The following is an 18,884-nucleotide window of genomic DNA, read 5'->3' on the forward strand; positions in this document are numbered from 1 at the left end:
ATAAAAACATACAGAAAATCACAGACCAAGGAAGAGCTTTTGACCTGTGCATTTTTAAGGAGTTATGAAGAATGAAGATCTGGCCAAAGCTGCAGATTGGGCAATAACATGCTTGATTCTTGTAAAATCATAGCATGGGGGATTGGCCTCATTCAACTTCATGCAAATAAAAGTGAGGCACTAGTCTAAGCTAATCGTTTTAGTAACCTCCCCACTTTGAGAAGGGGAGTAAGAGTAAGTTCACATGGAATGAAAGCACTGTGTGACACTGTCTATATGATCCCTGAGTCTTCTGGCACCACCTAATTTCTGTTGATCGTGAAATTACAAGGCCGATGCAAGTAAATATCAACAAATACACAGCCCACGGAAACCGTCACAACTAACAAAATCCAGAGTGCAGACACACTCTGGGTGAAGCAAAAGGGTTATGCAGCATGGGTGCCTCCTCCCCTTTTGGGGAGGGGAAGATACTTTTTTTCCTCATTTCTAAATAGACTTCTGAGCTGAACACGTTCCAGTTGAGAAAGCTGACCTTAAACAATGTTTTATTTCATGTAAATTCACAGGAAAAAAAGTAACTGAAACTTAAAAAGATTTCTGGGTGTGACATCTGGGTGTGACATCCTAAACATCTGGGGTATCACGATTAGAAACCCTTTGTGGACATATTTTCATTAGTCACAAAAAAAGACAACTCATTTTTTCCTGTTTTCTCAAGATTTCAAAGCTCTACACTGTATCCTTAAACATAAGTCATTATATTATGTTTCAAGCTTAAGGAATTTCATGCTTTGAAATTCTTTTGAAGTTGGCAGATGATTTTATTTTTCTGTTTTGCTTTTTTTAATTTTGGTTCTTAAAAAAGGAACTTCAGTTTATCTTCCATTATTGTTCTCTTTTATAGCTCATCAAAGGATACCCTTATGAAAAGGTACATCTTCGTGTTAAAGAATAATGTTTTGAAACTCTCTGTTGTATTTTGAAATCCTTGGTAACAGCAGGACTTTAAAAATACATGTTTAAATGGTTTCTTTTTCTTCTTTTTAATCGGATTTTCAAGGAAATTAAAATTGTTTTCTTTGAATTTTTGTTTCTTTACTTTTTGATATATCTAATATATTGCACCAGAAAAGCAGTAATATTTGTCCACATTTTTCTGCTGTCTTTTAAGTTCTGAAACATTTTAATTTTAAGAATTTACTGTATTCAGGACACTGTGTGGCCATTATTCCAGGTAGCAGTCTATTGCTGATCTTAACAGTTTATACGAAAGAAAAATGCATTTGGAGAGAATACAGGCATTGTGACGGTATGGATTTACTGAAGTGTCTGGCTGAGAATAATTTTTAAAGGAAAAGTGAATTTTCCACTAAGGGATAAATTCTATAGAGTGGCTGGCTAATGCAGAAAATGTTGATTGCTTGTCAAAAGAATCGAACACCCCAAATTCTGAAATACTTTGTTTGGTTGTGGTACTTTGTTTCTCTGTACTTACGAGTTTTGAGTCAAATTTCGTCCAAGTAATTAAATGAAATATGCATGCTAGAGCTGTGGATGTTTCATTTTTACTTTAAAGGATTTCAGTCTGGCTTTGGGTCAGAGAAGCAGCCCTCCGTTGCAATTAATATATGGCACCCAACTCTCTGAAAGAGATCCCCAACTGATACACAATGAAACAAATCAAGGGACATAGCAAAACCAGAAGGCTGTGGATGGGGTAGGAGAAAGATGAGCCTTGTAGTGTAGCCATGAACATGGGGTTCTGCTAGACTCATTTGGACTCAGGATTTATAACCCTACGTACTTTCTATAAGCTTCTTTGGACTGTGATTGCTCATATGGACAAACATTAAAATCCATTATACTTGACCATAACCACTTGTCCAGCACACAGGGCAAAACCTTGGTGCACAGCAGTTATATTTTTAATTCAGTAATACTATCATGTTATATGAAGTGATACATGTTACAGTAAATGCAGTAGCTCCTTTTCTGGCTAATATTTTGCAGCCAACCTGGCCACTTCTCTACATAGCTGGGTACAGACCTACAGTTAGAGCATGGAATGTAACCTCTTCCTGATTAAACAACATTTGTAAAACAAATATTAACCTGATGGAGTTTTGGTGTACTGATTTTACATACCTACCTGATCAAAGAGGCTAATGTTCTCTCTGTGCTTGAGGCAGAACAGTGGAAAGAGCAGTGGAAGCACAATCAACTCCCAGTGTCTTTCCTGATGTTACTTAACTCTAATACAACTATTATTGTTAGTATAAAGCAGCAATAATCTTCTCTGTGGTTCAGTGTGGAACCTTAAGTGAGGCTGGATTGTCCCGGCATAGGAATGACTGGGCAAGATTTAAGTCCTCCTAAAAAACCTCAGAACGATAAATGATAAAGAATCAGAAATTTTATAATTATGTGCATTTTTCAGATGAGGAAATGAGGCAAATGAACCTGAAGTCTGCATCAGCACTAGGAACTGAACCCAGAGCCTGTGATTTCACTAAATCACTGTTTGGCAGGTAGTATCCTTCCAGACAGGCACTTATGTAGGCCAGTACAGTAACCCTTGCCATTACCATTTTCTTTTCTGCTTCATTTTTAATTGCCTTTGTTCACCTTTTTGAAACCTCAGCAGCATCCCACTCCTTCTGTTCTGATGTTGTGCTCTTCGTAGTGTGGATGGCTGAGAAGTTGTGGCCAAGCTAGCTGAATGCAAATCTGCTGCTTTTTTACACCAGAGGGAAGGAGCCTGCCATGACTGAAACATACAAACAGCCAAGATTTCCTTCCTCACACAGGACCTGCTCTTGTTCTTTCTGGGGCAAATTAGACTGTCTACACTAACTTCACATCTGAAAGAAAATCTTTGCTTTCCATATACTGCATGAAGGTGGGTTCTGGAAACACCAAACTCATCTACAAGATAACAGTCTTTAGCAGGATTATGCCGGTGAGGACCACTGACTGTTAAAACTACTCTAATTTGTTAGTTTGTCTTTGTACTGCAGCGAGTGTCCCTTTATTAATTTGCTGCGTGCTATCTAAATCTCAGGTTGCAAGCCTTGTGGAGCAGATGTTGTTTTAGGATTATTACTCCGGACGGCACAGGGGGTGTCATATCCTCTTTGGAAGCCTGACCACAACAAAGAGAATGAATAATCACCAGTATTAGTCTACAGAATGAGCACGTTTCATATGCCAACCCTCCCCCCACAGAAGCACAAACAGCTCAGTCATCAATGTGCTGTTCATCAAGGCATTTCCAGATAACAGCTCCTCCAAGAACCAGGATATTATGGGTTGAATGGCATTTCTGCTGTACTTTTCTCTTGCACTTTGAATCCATTCAGGCACCTTGAAGCCACATGTAGAAGCTGCAGTGACACTCGCTGGAGAAGGCCGAGCTTGTTACTTTCTGCTTCATGGGCTGCTGAGATTCCAGGCACCAGGTTCTTGATGGTACTGATTACCCTTGCATTTTAGCCCATTAAGCATTGCATATCTGCTGAGCTATCCAACTTTTATTCAGAAAGCTAAAAACTTGTGCCATCATCCAGCACTCTGCAGATGTCCCAGATATTACAGCAGCACAATCACTCTACTGTTTAGAGTACTTTGTTCCTATCTCTGTGAATTATGGGGTGTCACATCATGGCTTTTGTTGCTAAAGTAGGAGGTAACCCAATGTGACATGACATAATGGGATACAGCCTGTGGGTGCAGGGAGAGGGGTGGGAAGGGAAATACAACTACACTCATATCTGATGAAAAATCAGCGACCAAAAATTTAGCCAAGCAGTTACTTGTATCTTACGAGATTATTCAAAGAAAGAATCAAATTTTTGTTGCACAGTGACCTAAAAGCACAGTAATTTTATTACATAGCTGTAAGAAATTAGACTCAAAATCTTTATTTGCATTTCAAATAGCTCATAACTTCTGCTGACCTGAAAGATGCCCCACTTTGTCAGCATTAGCAGCCTCTGTAAATTGAAATGTTCTGCAGAAGCCCTTCAGTTTTGCCAGAGTTTGGAATAGACCAGGGATGGGTTTCAAAACCCATAGGTTTCTGTCAAAAACATGTGTAAGATTTCCTGTCAAGCTCATCTCTTCCCACTAGTCCCAGCCTTGCAGCTCCTTGGCAGCAAAAGGCTCCCGAGATTCATTAGTCTGCCCTGGGTTTGGGGCTCCTCTTGCCTTCAGAGATGATTTCAGCACTTGTGGTTCTCATTCCACAGCAGATCAGAACCAAACATCAAAGTGCCAAAATCCTTTGTGGAATGGCTTTACCTTTCTCCACACAGCTCTACTCAAATGTTATAGGAAGAACCAAATTAACTGCAGAACCGCTGCTGCAATGACACATAAAATCAGTTCCTTAGGAGACATTTAGGGTTTAGTCACACACCAGGCTCCTGTCCCTCTTTTTCTCTCTTCACCTATACCTAAGTAGAATCAGCAGCAGGCAGTGAGGAGTCTCTCAAGAGAGGCATACATTAGCCTGCAGCCTTACTGTTCTCAAGGGAGAAGTACTTTCCCTGTCCTAGAATAATTGTTAATTGCAAAACATCCTCTGCCTAAATAAAAATAAGATTCCCCTTGGCAGACTCAGACAGGCCAATGATTATTTATTATTTGCAATACCATTACACATAGGAACTCAATCATGAATCAGAATCCCAAGGGCCATCTTGCTACATATAGATGAATCTAAATGCACTGTTTCATATCCTTCCATTTCTGACTAAGTTTTTCGATAAGTGGGTCACTGAATTAGGGAAATGGGCGCAGACAGCAAAGAGCACTGGAAAGCCATTCCCTGCAAAGTGCTTGTCTTCTATTAATGTGATACTTGTCCCATTGAGTGTTTTTGAGCAAAACCTACAGGGTTAGTTTCTGAGAGCAGAAAAAGGGAATTGAAGAAACATTTCAAATGGCTGAGAAACTTTCAGAGAACAGAGAACAAACAAGAATCTTTCGCCTGCTAATTAAGAAAATGTATTATATCCTGTAACCTTACTGGATGCAGCTCTGGTTTTAGTATTTTCTGATAAACTTTCAGAACAAAAATCACTTTTCTCTTCCATGATTTATCAGATCACTGGTACCCAAACTTTTCTTGCAGCTGTTCACTTGTTTCTGAAAGGTAACTCAGAACAGAAGAGCTATGCGGTGGTGTGTCCCTGTACATTTAACAAAGACCTCTTCTCCTCCACTCCAAACCTGCCAGGTCCATCAGGTGCACACCAGAAGGATTCATTCTAGTTCCCTGTCTAACTGTATCTCTACAGCAACAGAAAAATCTCTTCCCAAACACTGATTACCTCCAGAAAAAGGGTTTGGTCACCGTATGCTTTCCCTGCAATCTAAATGTTTATAAAATCAGTCCTCCAAAGGAGGCCATTAGGCCTCCAAAGTCTGTCTGTAAGGGCACTGTCTGATGACTCACACTCATGTTACAGATGAGAACTAAGATGGGACAGAATCAGCAGCTCACTGCATCTTTGCTGAGCTGGCAAAAAAACTCGGAAATCGTAGCTCTGGATATGAGAAAACATAAGCAAAAAAGCAAAGTAAATCTCCCTACTCCCCACAGACAATCAACTCCACTCAACTTTGAGAAATTATTAATGGATGTCTTCCTAGACAGAAGTTAAAAATGCATTTTAAAGAATAAGGGGTAACTCAGTAGTACTTTATGCTTCCTGGGCTGACCTCACCCCCCCTTGACTTTGCTGTTGTGTGAATGTTTATAGTAGACATCAGTTCTGTTTTTTCTATATTTTCCCATCTATTTGCCAGTTGCTATGTGAAACTTTGGTGTGTTTTGAAAAGATGATTTAGTAGGATCAACCAGATGTTCCTTCTGGGTAGATATTTCAGCCTGGGCAAGCAGAGGATGAATTTTGGTCCCATGGCTCTGAATACGTTTCCATCCTTCCTTGCATGCAGTCCCTCCAATGGTGGAGAGGGATTTTCTCCTCCCAACAAGCATCTGAGATTGGACACAGAAAGGGGAGGGGAAAGAATGAAATTTCTCAGATGCCTCCACTGCGTGTATTGCTCGCAGGCCCAGGGACATACAGCTCCCCAAATTTGGAGTCAAGGAAGGAATTTCTTCTTGTTTCAGGTTCTTTGGGAGTTTGAGAGGTTGAGGGGAGTAAATTAATTTGCCTTTTTATGTAGCATGGTTCACCAGCTGCTGTGATCTGGACTTTTTTTAAATTATACTTTTTTTAGCAGTAGTGACATTTTGATCTCTTGTATCTTCAGACAGTGGCAAATCTAGCGGGTTGGTTTTGAGAACTGAGGCATTTGATCTGACTGATGCTTTCATAGGAATGGAGAGCGCTGTGTTAGATCAGGTGAAAGTGGTACTGGATGAAAGCCCCGTAGCCGGTTCCCAGAAATGGCCCATCATGGATGCATAAGTGAGAATTTAAGAACGGGATAAGTGTGTGTAGTGATTTTACCCCACAATACTTTCCCAGCTTGCAGAATTCTACCATGCGGGGGCTTCTTGAACCAGAAACACTATCTTCATGTTTAGTAACAACCCAGTCTCACTGGATTTTTATTTAATGAACTGGATGTATCCAATCACTTCTTGAACATCCCCAACATATCCACAAGAGGCAAGGAAGTCTGACAGTGCCTATAGGGGTAAAATTTAACAAATTAGATAATCTGTAGTAGTTTCTTGAATTTAAAAGTTGGAAGAATTTTCCATATCACTGTTAATTGGCATCTTATGTCACCCTCCAAATCAAGGACAAAAATTTAGTGCCAGCAAAATTCGTTACATTCCATTTTTTGCTTTAATAAATAAAGAATTCTTCTGTATCTGTGTTTTCTTTGTAAAGCAGTATAGAGAAGCAAAGGCTACAAGCCTTCTAAGCTTACACACATACTGTATTTGTTGCTTTTCACGTTCTTATTACAGCATAATATAATCAAATCATTCCCCCACTCTTCTTTCGGTCATATGCAGATTCTGAATGGACTTTTCTTGGATCGCTTGGAGGAAATTCTTATTAAACAGGATGTGCCTCTTCCTCAGGGTGACAGGTTATATACAGAGATTTTTCATCAACATGAAAACTGCTTCATTTGCTGCCAACCATATGTAAAGCAAGAAGAAAAGTCTGGCCTTAGTGACTCCTAGGAGACTGAAAATGGAGACTAAATGGAAAACACATACATTATAAATGTTATTTTTAAAACATAGTTTTACAAGACTCTCAAAACGTAGGGAATTGAAAAATATATTCAAACAATTAGGTAGTCAGGGATGCAAGCATATACAGTTTTGATGATATATTGAAGATAGATTGGTGGATTTTAAGTCTAGAAGGGGCAGTAGTGATCACTTGTCTAATATCCTGTGTACTACAGATAGACAGATGGGAGGGAGGAATCCACTCCTGCTTTAAGTCCACATTTATTCAGAGTGACAACAAGTGGTCCCATGAACCTGAAGATCTGAAGAGTTGGCTGGTTTGGAAAAAAAAGTGTGTGAAATTTTACAGCTGTTTTTAAACAGGCCTTTCCAGTGTCCAGAGTACCTAAAATAACTATTTTTTTCCAAAAAGACCAACTTGATCTCAAATGTTGATGATAATGCTGGATCTCTAAAGCCTTCATTTGATATATTTATGTCCTGTCATTGTTAGTGATGTGGCCATTAATGGGTTGAGGCTTTCCTTTCTGAGTATAGCCTCTTTGTTGTGGTAGATCAGTATTAATTTTATTATATAGTACCACCGATGCAAAAGACTTCTAATTATCTCTCTTGGTATTCTTTATCTGGGGTTTAAAGGCTTGCTATAAACTTATCCTAAAGAGTGTGGAAGAAACACATGGGAAAAGATAAAAAGCAGATCACGTTAGTGGGTTTCAGAGTGTTCTGTGATCTTCCCTCTTATATTTTGACTGGATATTTTTTGTTTTGTTTGATGTGAAGTGTGGCAAACTTGAAAAAAAGTAAATCTTGCCTTGAGATAGGAAGAATACTAAAGAGGCTTTTAGAACAAACCATCAATTATACAGCAAGACTTTCTGTATATTTGTATATTCTCTTGTGCATTCTGCTATTACTGTTTTAATAAAGAGTGAAAATACACATGAACTTTTGCAGATTTTGATGCAAAATCAACAAGTGTCCTTGCTTTAAGACTTTCCCTTTGGGAAAGGAAGTACGCTGCGCAAGCCTCATACAAACCTGAAAGATCTAATAGCGACCACTCCAGAAGTTGTTTTGATGCCACTTGGTTTTCCAGACTGTGTAGTATTTTTGTCCTTATGCCATACTACTGATGTTGTGCACTATTATTTAAGCTGTTCTGTTTCAATCTTTCATGACATTGATGATGCCAAAGAACTATTGCAATAACCCTGACTCTTGCAGTGACACTACACCTCAGACAAGTGTCAGCAGGACTTGGGTTATGGAGGTAGGAGGCAAGGATCTCTGTCTCCTGAGTAGTCATCTATGGCTTAGCCTATGTGATCCTTCTGTGTGTGAGGTCCTGGTCCCACACGCCAAGAGGGCTACTTCATCCTACAAGGAAGGCTGCTCCAAGCTGACACCAGTGGTGGGACCCCTTTCATGTCCATCATGATCCCTGTGCTGCCTCATCTTTGACCCTCCCCAGCCCCAGATTCCCACACACATCAGACATGTGACAACTTTGCTCTGCTCAGGCACTTTGCTTGACAAAAAGTGAAAACTGGTTGAGTAAGGTGGTATTGTGGATGGCAGGATGCCATCTCCCCACCACTGAAGCAGGTACTGTACCGAAGCAGGGACACAGTGGGGCTTCTGGTGCTGCTCAGGATCAGGCTGGGCAATGCAGCGTTGAGCAGAAGACACAATGCCATCCTTCTAACACTGATATTTTGCGTTACACATGTATTGTAACTCATGGGAGGGTTGGTCTAACAAACACTTGCTGTATTGCTTTTCTCTATGTCACTTCCCAGTTCTGGCAAGTGAAAACCCCTGTGCTACCTATACAACAGGTTCCACAAATATGTTACAAGTTACCCTGCAAAACAAATATGTTTCCTTCTTTGCCCTAAATTGGTACTTCTGTCATCATTCAGGTCAAAATCTGTCCCTCTTTCTCACAGGATCAATACAAGTCACCAGGAGAAAGGTCCTACACAGCAAAGGAGATGACAGATCCTGCACCTGACTCTCAGCTTAGGGCAAAGTACTGGTGAGTACAATGAGCTTGTATACAAGGGTATTTTCACCAGTAAGTGGACAAAGATCTCACTTTGCAGAGTAGCCCAGCAACCAAGAGTAAAGATTTTTGAGAGACAAGGCACTAACCTGTTTCATTAACTTCACAAGGAGCTGGCATTTGCTGCATCTCGAAAAAACTGGGGGTGGATTTGAACCTGAGATAGCAAGTGGTTTAAGTCACCTCTGTTTATTTCACACTTACAGCACTATCTTCCTATGATCTGTACCTAAGATAAACTGTTATTCTGTGGGCACATTACTTATCTTAACCGTATTGCTCAAAACAACTAAAGGTCAAGTTAGGAAACAATAAAATACATCAATTCAAATCACATTAGCACTTCAGAAAGTCAAAGATATGGACATCTGTGGGGTTATTGTGGGGGGAACACAACATTTGAGGATAACGACTAAACACCCAGCCTTTGGCAGAATTGTGTTCAAAATTCCTCTGTTGGTTCATGCACTGGAGCAGCAATCACAATTTAGGAAAAATAAAATAAAAGGTCAAAATGCTAAAAGTTATAGTGACAATAACTCATGCTCAATGGGAAGCTAACTAGCTATTTAAAAAGCACCTTTTTTTCTGTTCCCTATCAATATGCAAATGTTAGTCTTACAGTGCTGGAGAGCCATAATTCGTAACAGAGAGAGATTTTCTCAAAATGAGAAATTGCCCAAATTATATTCCAAGTGCCTTATGAATAGGAACCATGATAATTTTGCCATTGTAAGCTAGAGGCAGTCAAACCACATTAATTTATTTTTATTTCTTTAATGTAAGGCCCAAGTCCAAAGTATTTTATATTATTTGGGGGGGGAGGGGAGGAATGAGTGCCATTGTGTCTGTACGTGCTGAAAGTGCAAAAGCTACAGAGAGCCATTTACCTACTAAAAGGCATAAGAATACCTGTTATAAAGTGCTTTCAACATTTTTTAAAGCCCCAGATCTATCCTCAGGGTGAGAGCCTAACACAATGAGTTGTCATTCCACATTGCAGCAGTGGGAAGAATGACTCCTGGTAGCAGTCAGCCCAAAAAGTGGGCTGCATAGTCTTTTGGAAAGCCTTTCCCTTGGGATGCCATGGTAGTACATCTTCATAGCACAGCTTTGCTCAGCATCAGAGAAGGCCCAGCTGAATAAGTGAAGCCACAGGAGCATAGCTCATGCATAAAATCCACCTCGCTTACCTGAATCCCAAGGAATCAGGCTAGGATAGGGGCAGGATTTGTGATTTTCTCCCATGGCAAGACATGGGAGAAACTCCAGGCAAGATTCCTGAGGAATATCCTCCTTACTGAAACCTATTCCTGCTCCAGGCTTTTCTGTAGTTTGTAGAGGGGGCGAAAGTGTGGACCCAGAGCTGCATCACCCACGTGCTGTGACTTGGCTCTTTGTGCAGTCCCTCTGTGGTAAGTGGGACAAACCTCACCAGGGCAGACAAGCCGAGACCCAGCAGGTATCACCCTACCCGAGGAGCTCCGTGTGGAAGGAGGCAATGATGTCAGAGGGACACAGATGAAGAAATATTTCTCAGAGGCACCCCTGCATTGCCTGAGCAGCATTTGGCAAGCAGGAAGGCACCCATTGCACATGCTGGAAGAGGAAGATCAGCTTCAGACAACATGGTGAGCAGCAGAGCAATTGTGCTTTTGAGGTCCAACACACACTGTGGTAGTGGCAGCTGTTCACATCTCCTCTCAGGACTCAAACAACTTGACCTGATTTCGTGTCTGGATGCGAAACCTCAGTCTTTGCCTTCAGTGCTAAGAAAATCCATCCTTGTAGGTGGCTACCACATAGTAGCAAGTGCTTAGCTATCTTGCAGCATGATCTGCATGGAAACAAAGTATTGTCGCTTTCCACCCTGAAGTAAACTAGGCCCCGCCAACCACAGACCCACTCTTAACAACCCCGTGGTGAAAAAATGTTTCTGTTATCATCAGTGACAAAGTTTGAGGCTTTTGGTATTTGTTGGAGCCAGAGCAACCAAACACTGGTTTGGGTAGACAAACACAGATGCACTAGCACATTCAGGCTCTTATTTTATTTTCAAGTCTTTGAGAAGAAAATTATTAGGAAACAGTTGCAATTTCAATGCCACAATTTTCCAGAACGCTTTCTCCTAACTTGTTCCTACACCAGAGTTACTCTGGCTGCTGGTAGTAAAAATTGCATTGACAATCTCAGGAGCAAATTAGCAGCCTGTCTCTCACCTCCAGCAGCTGATTTCTGTGTCTTTTAGCAAGTTGTACTCTATTATAAATGTAACAGGAGTTTTTCCCAACTGAAACTTCAGTGTACCCTCTTCTGCCGTGGACGTACCTCTGCAGTGCAGCATCCTGCTGTCTGGACTGCACCTTCAGCAGGGAGAAAAAGCAATGGTGCTGGCAGCAACAGCAAAGCACATGGGAATGCTGGAACAGGGACAATTATGCTAAAGATAAACAAATTTACACATAACTAGTGTTTTCATAAAATGCACTGTAACAAGGATGTTCAAGCCAAACAGGACAAAGACATTCTGGCCTAAAAATATGTTTTACCTCATAATCACAGTACTTGAATATTTCCTACAGTTTTCTATGAGAAATACTGGTGCTTAAGCATGAGGGAAGATAGCAATGGGTAAAATACTCTGTGAATAGAAAGAATATTTACACTACAATACAGTGACAATGTTATTTCAGGGAATGGATTAATAACCCAAGGCATTTCCAGAATAATGCCTCTCCAGTCATCCAGACTCATCTTAAATTGGATGAGCACCATGCTGACAAAAGCTCACTCTGTCCCTTTGAAAATCACCATCGAGTCAATGGGCTCCAATGAGTTGCAGACAAAATTACTGCAGTAGCAACTTCCTGTACAACGCTCTCTGCAGGGTAGAATTTTACAGATATTTTGCTTTTCTGTCTGCACGTACTTTTGATTAAAATTTACTCGGGGTCTTTTGGTCACTTGGACAAGGCATTGGATTTATAAATTATATAGCACTCTCCCTGCCACACAAGCTGATGTTTGATCAGTGGCCCGTGCCTAAACAGCGATGTTAACCTAAAGCCCCTGTGTTCCTTTCTCTTCATGCATGATTCTTGCTCACAGAGCTTCACGCAGAGGAGCTGAAAAGAGGATTTCCAGTGGAAAAAAAAAACTTCCAGAGGCAAACAAACCCAGTCTTTAATACCAGAGCTGTCATTATAAAAGAATAAAACAAATGAACCTAGGAAAATTTTACACAATTTACAGTCCTAATGCTTCCAGTGAGGCCAAATGAATAGTCTTAAGAGATATGGTCCATGCATTCAGTGTTTCAGTTAACCTCCTATGAATGATTATCTCACTGTTGCATAGAATGGAGATACCCAACTGGTCTTAATTTACATTAATTAGTTGTATCCTAAGCCATAGCTAAATGCACATTGAATATCAGATTAAACTCTTAAGAGGCAATGTGATCTACTAGATAAGGCAGAGAATCAGGATCCAGAAGAACTGGATTCTGCTCCTGGCTGACTCCAAGGTATCTAACGCTCCCATCTGTGCCTCAGATACTCAATTAGTAATGCAAGAGAACAACTTTCTCTGAACAATGCTCTTCAATGCATACCAAATCTCAAGTGTTGCAACTTGCAAAACGTTTAGGGTGTACCTGCCTTTGCACATCAGAGAATGGCCATGGGATGTCTTTGTTTCAGGAGTGATTAGCGTTAAGTGCAAGTGCCTCTTTACTGGTCCCCTGGGCATGAATGACTAAGCCATTGAGGTACCAAGAGGTGTACATTGCAGTATAATTAGCCTCTTCTGCTCTCTATCAGCAATGCAACCCTTTGCTTCTATGTCAGTGAATTGCGTCCTTGTTTCAGGAAAACTCGCTTTCTGCAGTGGCTGTAAAGATCTCCTGCAGAAGCAGTGAATGTCTCCGTGTTCAAGGCATGGGGAGCTCAGAGAGGGAGAAAAATAATTAGATACATCCACCTAGATGAAAATACAGATACTGAGCCAAATGGGCAAACATCCCCTAACTATTTTTACCCAAATCTCAAAAACTAGTAGTTGAGAACAGCTTGTTGCATTATGGCCCTGCTGCCAAACACACGCTACGAGCAAGGATTACTGGAGATCACTTTGTCACAACCTAAAGGTCGTGACAGACTTCTACATCTCCTTCAACTACTACCTGCATCACTCTGTTGTAGGATGTCTGCAGATTACTTTAGCCTGGCTCTCCTCTGTACTGAGAAAAAGAGGAGCACTTTCAGCTTTGAGGGAAGGTGAGATTCAGTGCTCTGTTTTAAGCATAGTGAAGGTTTGTTTCCAAAGCTGTTGTTTCAACTGTATCACTCCTCTTGGTCCATCTCTCCATTTATTTCTCTTTCTTTATCACCTAAACTCATTTTGTTTCATTTTTTTTGCCCTGCGTGGCCAATATGTCTCATTCATTTTAAAGAAGACTCCTGCCTTTAGTCAAACGATGGTACCAGGGAATATCATCAGTTTCCTACATTTTTTAATAAATACTCATGATTTTTCCCTCTGTCCACTGTGTTCCACAGGGTGGAGCTCCTTTAAAGCATCCTACAAGCAAATTCATTATCCACCCTTGAACTTCCTTTTTCTGCCTATAAAAAATGTTACAACACTTACTGTGCCATTCAATTCACGTCAGCTTGAACCTGCAATACAGACCACCACCACCACTTCCCCCCCACCCACACAGATCATTCCTTTTTGCCCCTTTCTGTTCCCCTGACATGTGCCAGCAGAAACAGTTGTGTGCCAGCACAGTGAAGAGTCAGTAAGCTGACATGGGCAAAAATAACTATATTTTGCTCGATTAGCTGTTTTCTGTATCAACGCTTGTGCCAGACTAGAGTAGCTGGCGAAGGGAGGGGGCACAGGGGATGCAGAAGCCAGAATAATTAGCCAGATAAAAAGACAGGGCAGGACTGCCTATTTTGGCAGTGCTACTGGTTTCTGCTGCCTTAAACTGCTTGTAAAGCCATGGTACCAGGCCACTGGCCCCACTGCCTGTCATGCAAAGATGTATGGCCTCGCTGTTTCCTAGTACCCCTCTGTCCCTCCGTCTTTGTCCTTCTGAATGTCTTTTGTTCTGCCCTTTGGCACAGTGGAATTTTAGAACGTGTTGGATTATGTATGGTGATTAAAACAAAGTAATAATAGTTACAGTAATAGCAGCAAATACATGTAGTAAAAGAAATGTTTCAACTAACTTAAAATTACTTTTCACTCTTTTTAAAAAATCCTAGCATTTCCTCACAAAGCAAGAATTCTGGTTCATATAGTTCTTTTGGGCATAGATATATCTTGCTGCAAACTGAAAAAAATCTCCAGAAGTCAGATGTGCCTGCACCAAAAAAATTGGTTCCTGACAGTTTACATCTGTCTACTCAGGGCCATTGTCCATATCTGTCTTGGAGAACTTTTTAAAAAAATTTTTTAACAGCTACCAGCAGTTAGTCTTTTGAGACAAAATGTTATCCTTCTGAGAGAGACAGGCAAGTCTTGCTGCCTTGGAAAGTCATCTCCCACAGCCACAGAATCCACTGGTCTGAAAGGTTCCTGAAAGGGCTTTAGCAAAGCGACTTCTTTTCTCGCTTCCCCTCAGCTGTCGTCTCTCAGCCGCCCGCAGCTTTGAAGACCCAGGAGGTGAAACAGTATCTAGAAGCACTTCCACGTGGCAGCAGCAGGAGCGAAGGGACCTTTTCAGGCTGAAATAGCAGCAGAGGAAGCACACAGATCTGATGGAAATCCTGGGGAACTTGAGGCATCTCCAGTATCTTCAGTACTCTTTACTCCCTTCCTTCCTGATGATGGGAACAGAGTCCCCTCAGGTCCTGCTGTCCCTTGGGAGGATTCCCAGGGCTGGAAAGTGACCTGTAAAATCAGCACAGACAGGCTTATCAGCAGGACTTCCTCATTCCCTGGGAATGATGCTTGGAGAGCCACCCTCTCCTTGGCTTGTCTCCTCTCTTCTTTCACCTACCTACCGCCTTGCTTGTGCAATCTCACCTTATTGCCAAATAACCACAGAAATGGCAACCATGCACGAGGCCAAGAGAAGATAGCTGTGAAGCTCTTAGAAGTGTACAGGAATCTCTTTCCTCTCTGTCTTCAGGGGAGAGGTGAGCACAGGCCAGTTTCTTTGGGTTTGTGAAGAGCCCATGGCATTGCTGCACCCCAGGTTTAGCATGCTGTACCGAAGCAAGGCTGGGCTCGTATTAACACATGTCACTGTGCATATACTAGCACTTTGGTTTGGGGTGTTAGCAGGGCGATGAAGCGATTTCCATGAGGGTCTGCACTTACCGCACAGTGATTTGACCCAAGAGTGTTTCTGGTGCACCTTGTCCAGATTCCTCCTGGGGAAAGCTAAATAAAAGCCTTTCCATGTGCTGCAAGCCCTAAATCAGGTAAAAGGGTCCAAGCCAAAAACCACTTCTTTGGGCAGCTTTGAATCATGTGTTCTGGGGATGTATGATCCAGGAGAGAAGACAAAATCCAATTCCAGTTAAATCCCCTGAGCCACATAACATGAAGGTGTAAGGGCCTCAGTGCCACCTGTTTCTATATAATAATTCACTTCTCTCATGCCAAATCACTTGCTAATGAAGACATAGCCACTGTTGTGTGATTCTATCCTCACTAATTTTCATCATCCAGGAATGAGTTTCTTACATTTCCTTCTGTTCTCTTACCAAAAGCCTTGATTGCAGAAAGACAGCATAAAGAAACCTGCTGTAATACTGCCAATTTCATGTGTACTTTGAACTGAATGTTGAAATATATTTGAAAACTTACTATTAAAATGTTTAATGTTCTCATTTCTATCTTCCACTGATTGCTGACACTCAGTGGAAATAAACCCTCCTCCCTTTTACATGTATTTGGATGATTTTAATAACATTTTCTTGCTTTTTTAACAACCACATGAAAACTTCACAGGGCAGATTTGAGCATGGGTTATGCACATCTGGCTCTGTAACCAGGGTCGCTGGGACCCTAGTGATAACTTCCCCTGGGCTTTTCCCCTTCTTTTTCACAAAACAACCAACTCATTTCTTACTCTGCTAGGTTTTATATCAATATCTGATCTATGTTAGAAAACTCTCACATTTCTGCTGTTGCCTGAATGTCAGACCACTTTCTTTCCCCTCCAAGAACTTATCACAAGAAACAGGCAGAGTACCAGAAATGCTTTATTATTATATTTGTCTAATATTATTATATTGGTCTAATTACTGTCTCAGTTGCACCAGAGTGATAAACCAGCAAACGGAGTGAGCACTCTGGCAAAAAACTTGTCTTTGAAGGTGTATGATATCATGTCAAAAACAGCTACAGAGTATTTACTGATGGCTCAGAAATATTTTTCATCTCTGTCTAAACGTAGCACATTTGAAGCAATGAAAGAGGGACTACATCACAGGCAGGAAACATTAAATATTTAATTACTTCTTTTTGGCACAAGTTATACAGCCCCAAGCTTCTTATAATGTATAAAATAGAGTACACCTGTCATGTCTTGAATGAACATGAAACCGGGACTTGCAAAATTAAATACATCTGCAACAAATTGTCTCAGTTTCAAATTGGATGTTATATTTGTAGTAGGTAGTCACGTAGTAGGGTAAGTAGTTTATGCATGCGTGTTTTTTAGTAGGTGGATTTCAGTTTCTATCTTCTGTCTCAGAAGCAGCAATAGTATTTTGGCACAAGGGCTTATACTGGGGGTAGGGGAATCATTAATTTTTAGTTTAAAACACGCCAGTGGTCCTAGTAGATTGATACACAGGAATATTCTTTATATGACAGGTAGAAACTACTTTTGTCCTAAAGGTCACAGGAGTGAGGACCAGTGATGCTGGGCTCCAATCCTAGTTTGAATCCACTGTAAAATCTTGGTAAAGACAAAGCCAATACTTTTACAGTGTCTGAGTCTGCTTTTACTTCCCACTCTGAACAAGGTACACTTTGAGTGACCTAACCTCAGGTACCACAAATTTACCTGGTATAAAATGGGCCTTTGCCTAGACTCATTTGCTGAGCTGAGAAGCTATGTGTGGGCATTGCTTCCAGCACCCTCGTTAGGTTAACCAAAACTCATTTTGGTATCTTGGCCCTACAGTGGGCTGCACCGTGTATGCAGAGCAGTTCTGCCATAGAGCTGATCTGTACATGCCTTAAGGTAATTTGTTAGGGATTTCCTGGTTTCCCACAGCCTAGTCAAAGCTGTAGCTTTGTCTGGGCTAGCAGACATCTAAAGAAGCCTCAGCACTGTAGCTGATAACATATGAAAGCAGAGAAAGGAGATGCAGAGATAGTAAAGAAGCAGAACAGATTTAGTGACTAGTGCTAGAGAAAACCTGGAGATGCTGGTTAAGAGAATGCTTGGAAAACCAAAACAAGCTAAAAATCCTTTACTGCCAACAAGCACTGGTCTTGTTTTCCTGGAAATTAAGGAGCAGGGTCCTTTTCTATCTTACCTCATTTTCTAATGTATGAAAAAGTGTTATTTAAAAAAAAAAAAATCTAGGCTGGAAGAGACCTCTGGAAACCTTCCAATCCAACCTTTTGTTGAAAACGGGGCCTTAGACTAGGTTATCTAGGGCCCTGCTAAGCCAGATCTTGAGCATTTTCACCCCTTCTTACGGCAATCTATTCCAATGTTTGGTTTTTCTCTTTTCTCTTTTCTCCTGGTGTTATTTTCTTAACACCAGATGGAATTTTCCCTGAAACACTCTCTCCCATTGCCCCCTGCCCGCTGTCCTGTCACCATGCATCTGTGTGGTGAGAGTACCTCTGTCTTCTCTGTAACTACCTTTTAGATTTTGGAAGATGGTGACTATGTCCCCCTAAGCCCTCTCTTCTCTAGTTTGAGCAATCCCAATGTGTTTAATTTTTCTTCATATGACTATTTCTCCAGCTCCTTAATCATCTTGGTGGCCCTTTGCTGGACTGTCTACACTTTTTAAATCTGTCTCTTGAACTGGAGGGACCAAAAGTAGACACACTATTCCAGGTGAGGCCGAGGAAATGCTGAGTAGAGTGAAATAATCACATTGTTTGACCCTAAAGATGTTGGTGTTGAAAGTACAAGACTTTTTCAGCTATGCTCTAACATCTTCTAGTTTTGTCTTTCATTTTTCCATGTCATTCTCCTGGTTTCGCTATTCTTCCTTTCTGTTATATTTTCTTTTCATCCCAAGGCTAATTCAGGCTGACAACACTCATTGTGAAATGTGAATCCTTCCCAGGGAACACAATGAGATTCAGAGTGAAATAGCATAGAAAGTTTTTAGAATATTCTCTTGGAAAAATGGAAGGCAGCTTTATAGGTTTTTACATAATACAATGGAGAAACCATTGCTTCTCCTCCCAACCAGTAGGGTTTTGTTAGAAGGAGCTCATGTGTCATCAGCTACAGAAATTAAATTTAACCAATCAACCTCCCCAGGCCTCCCTCAAAAATCAGTGGGAAGAAATGGGTTCCTCTAGACTTTGGAAAAATAAAGGGGAAAAAAAAAGAAATATTGATAAACTGTTAATCTCTCTACAGCGGACTTGACACAGGAGTGAGCAGTGTTTATGATGGAAAGG

At 41.0% G+C, this 18,884-nt stretch overlaps 1 long non-coding RNA gene across 2 annotated transcripts; it reads left to right on the forward strand.

The window, feature by feature from the left end:
* The first annotated feature begins 510 nt into the window (after positions 1-510).
* LOC142407330 (uncharacterized) lies at positions 511-8,093 on the forward strand. Of its 2 annotated transcripts, XR_012774891.1 has the most exons (5): positions 511-739; positions 878-934; positions 2,441-2,531; positions 2,811-2,902; positions 3,065-8,093. It is a non-coding gene; the product is annotated as an uncharacterized LOC142407330 (long non-coding RNA). The 2 variants fall into 2 exon arrangements; XR_012774892.1 differs by lacking the exon at positions 2,811-2,902.
* Positions 8,094-18,884: the final 10,791 nt, after the last annotated feature.

Source organism: Mycteria americana, chromosome 1 (genome assembly GCF_035582795.1).
Source record: "Mycteria americana isolate JAX WOST 10 ecotype Jacksonville Zoo and Gardens chromosome 1, USCA_MyAme_1.0, whole genome shotgun sequence".
NCBI classification, from domain to species: domain Eukaryota; kingdom Metazoa; phylum Chordata; class Aves; order Ciconiiformes; family Ciconiidae; genus Mycteria; species Mycteria americana.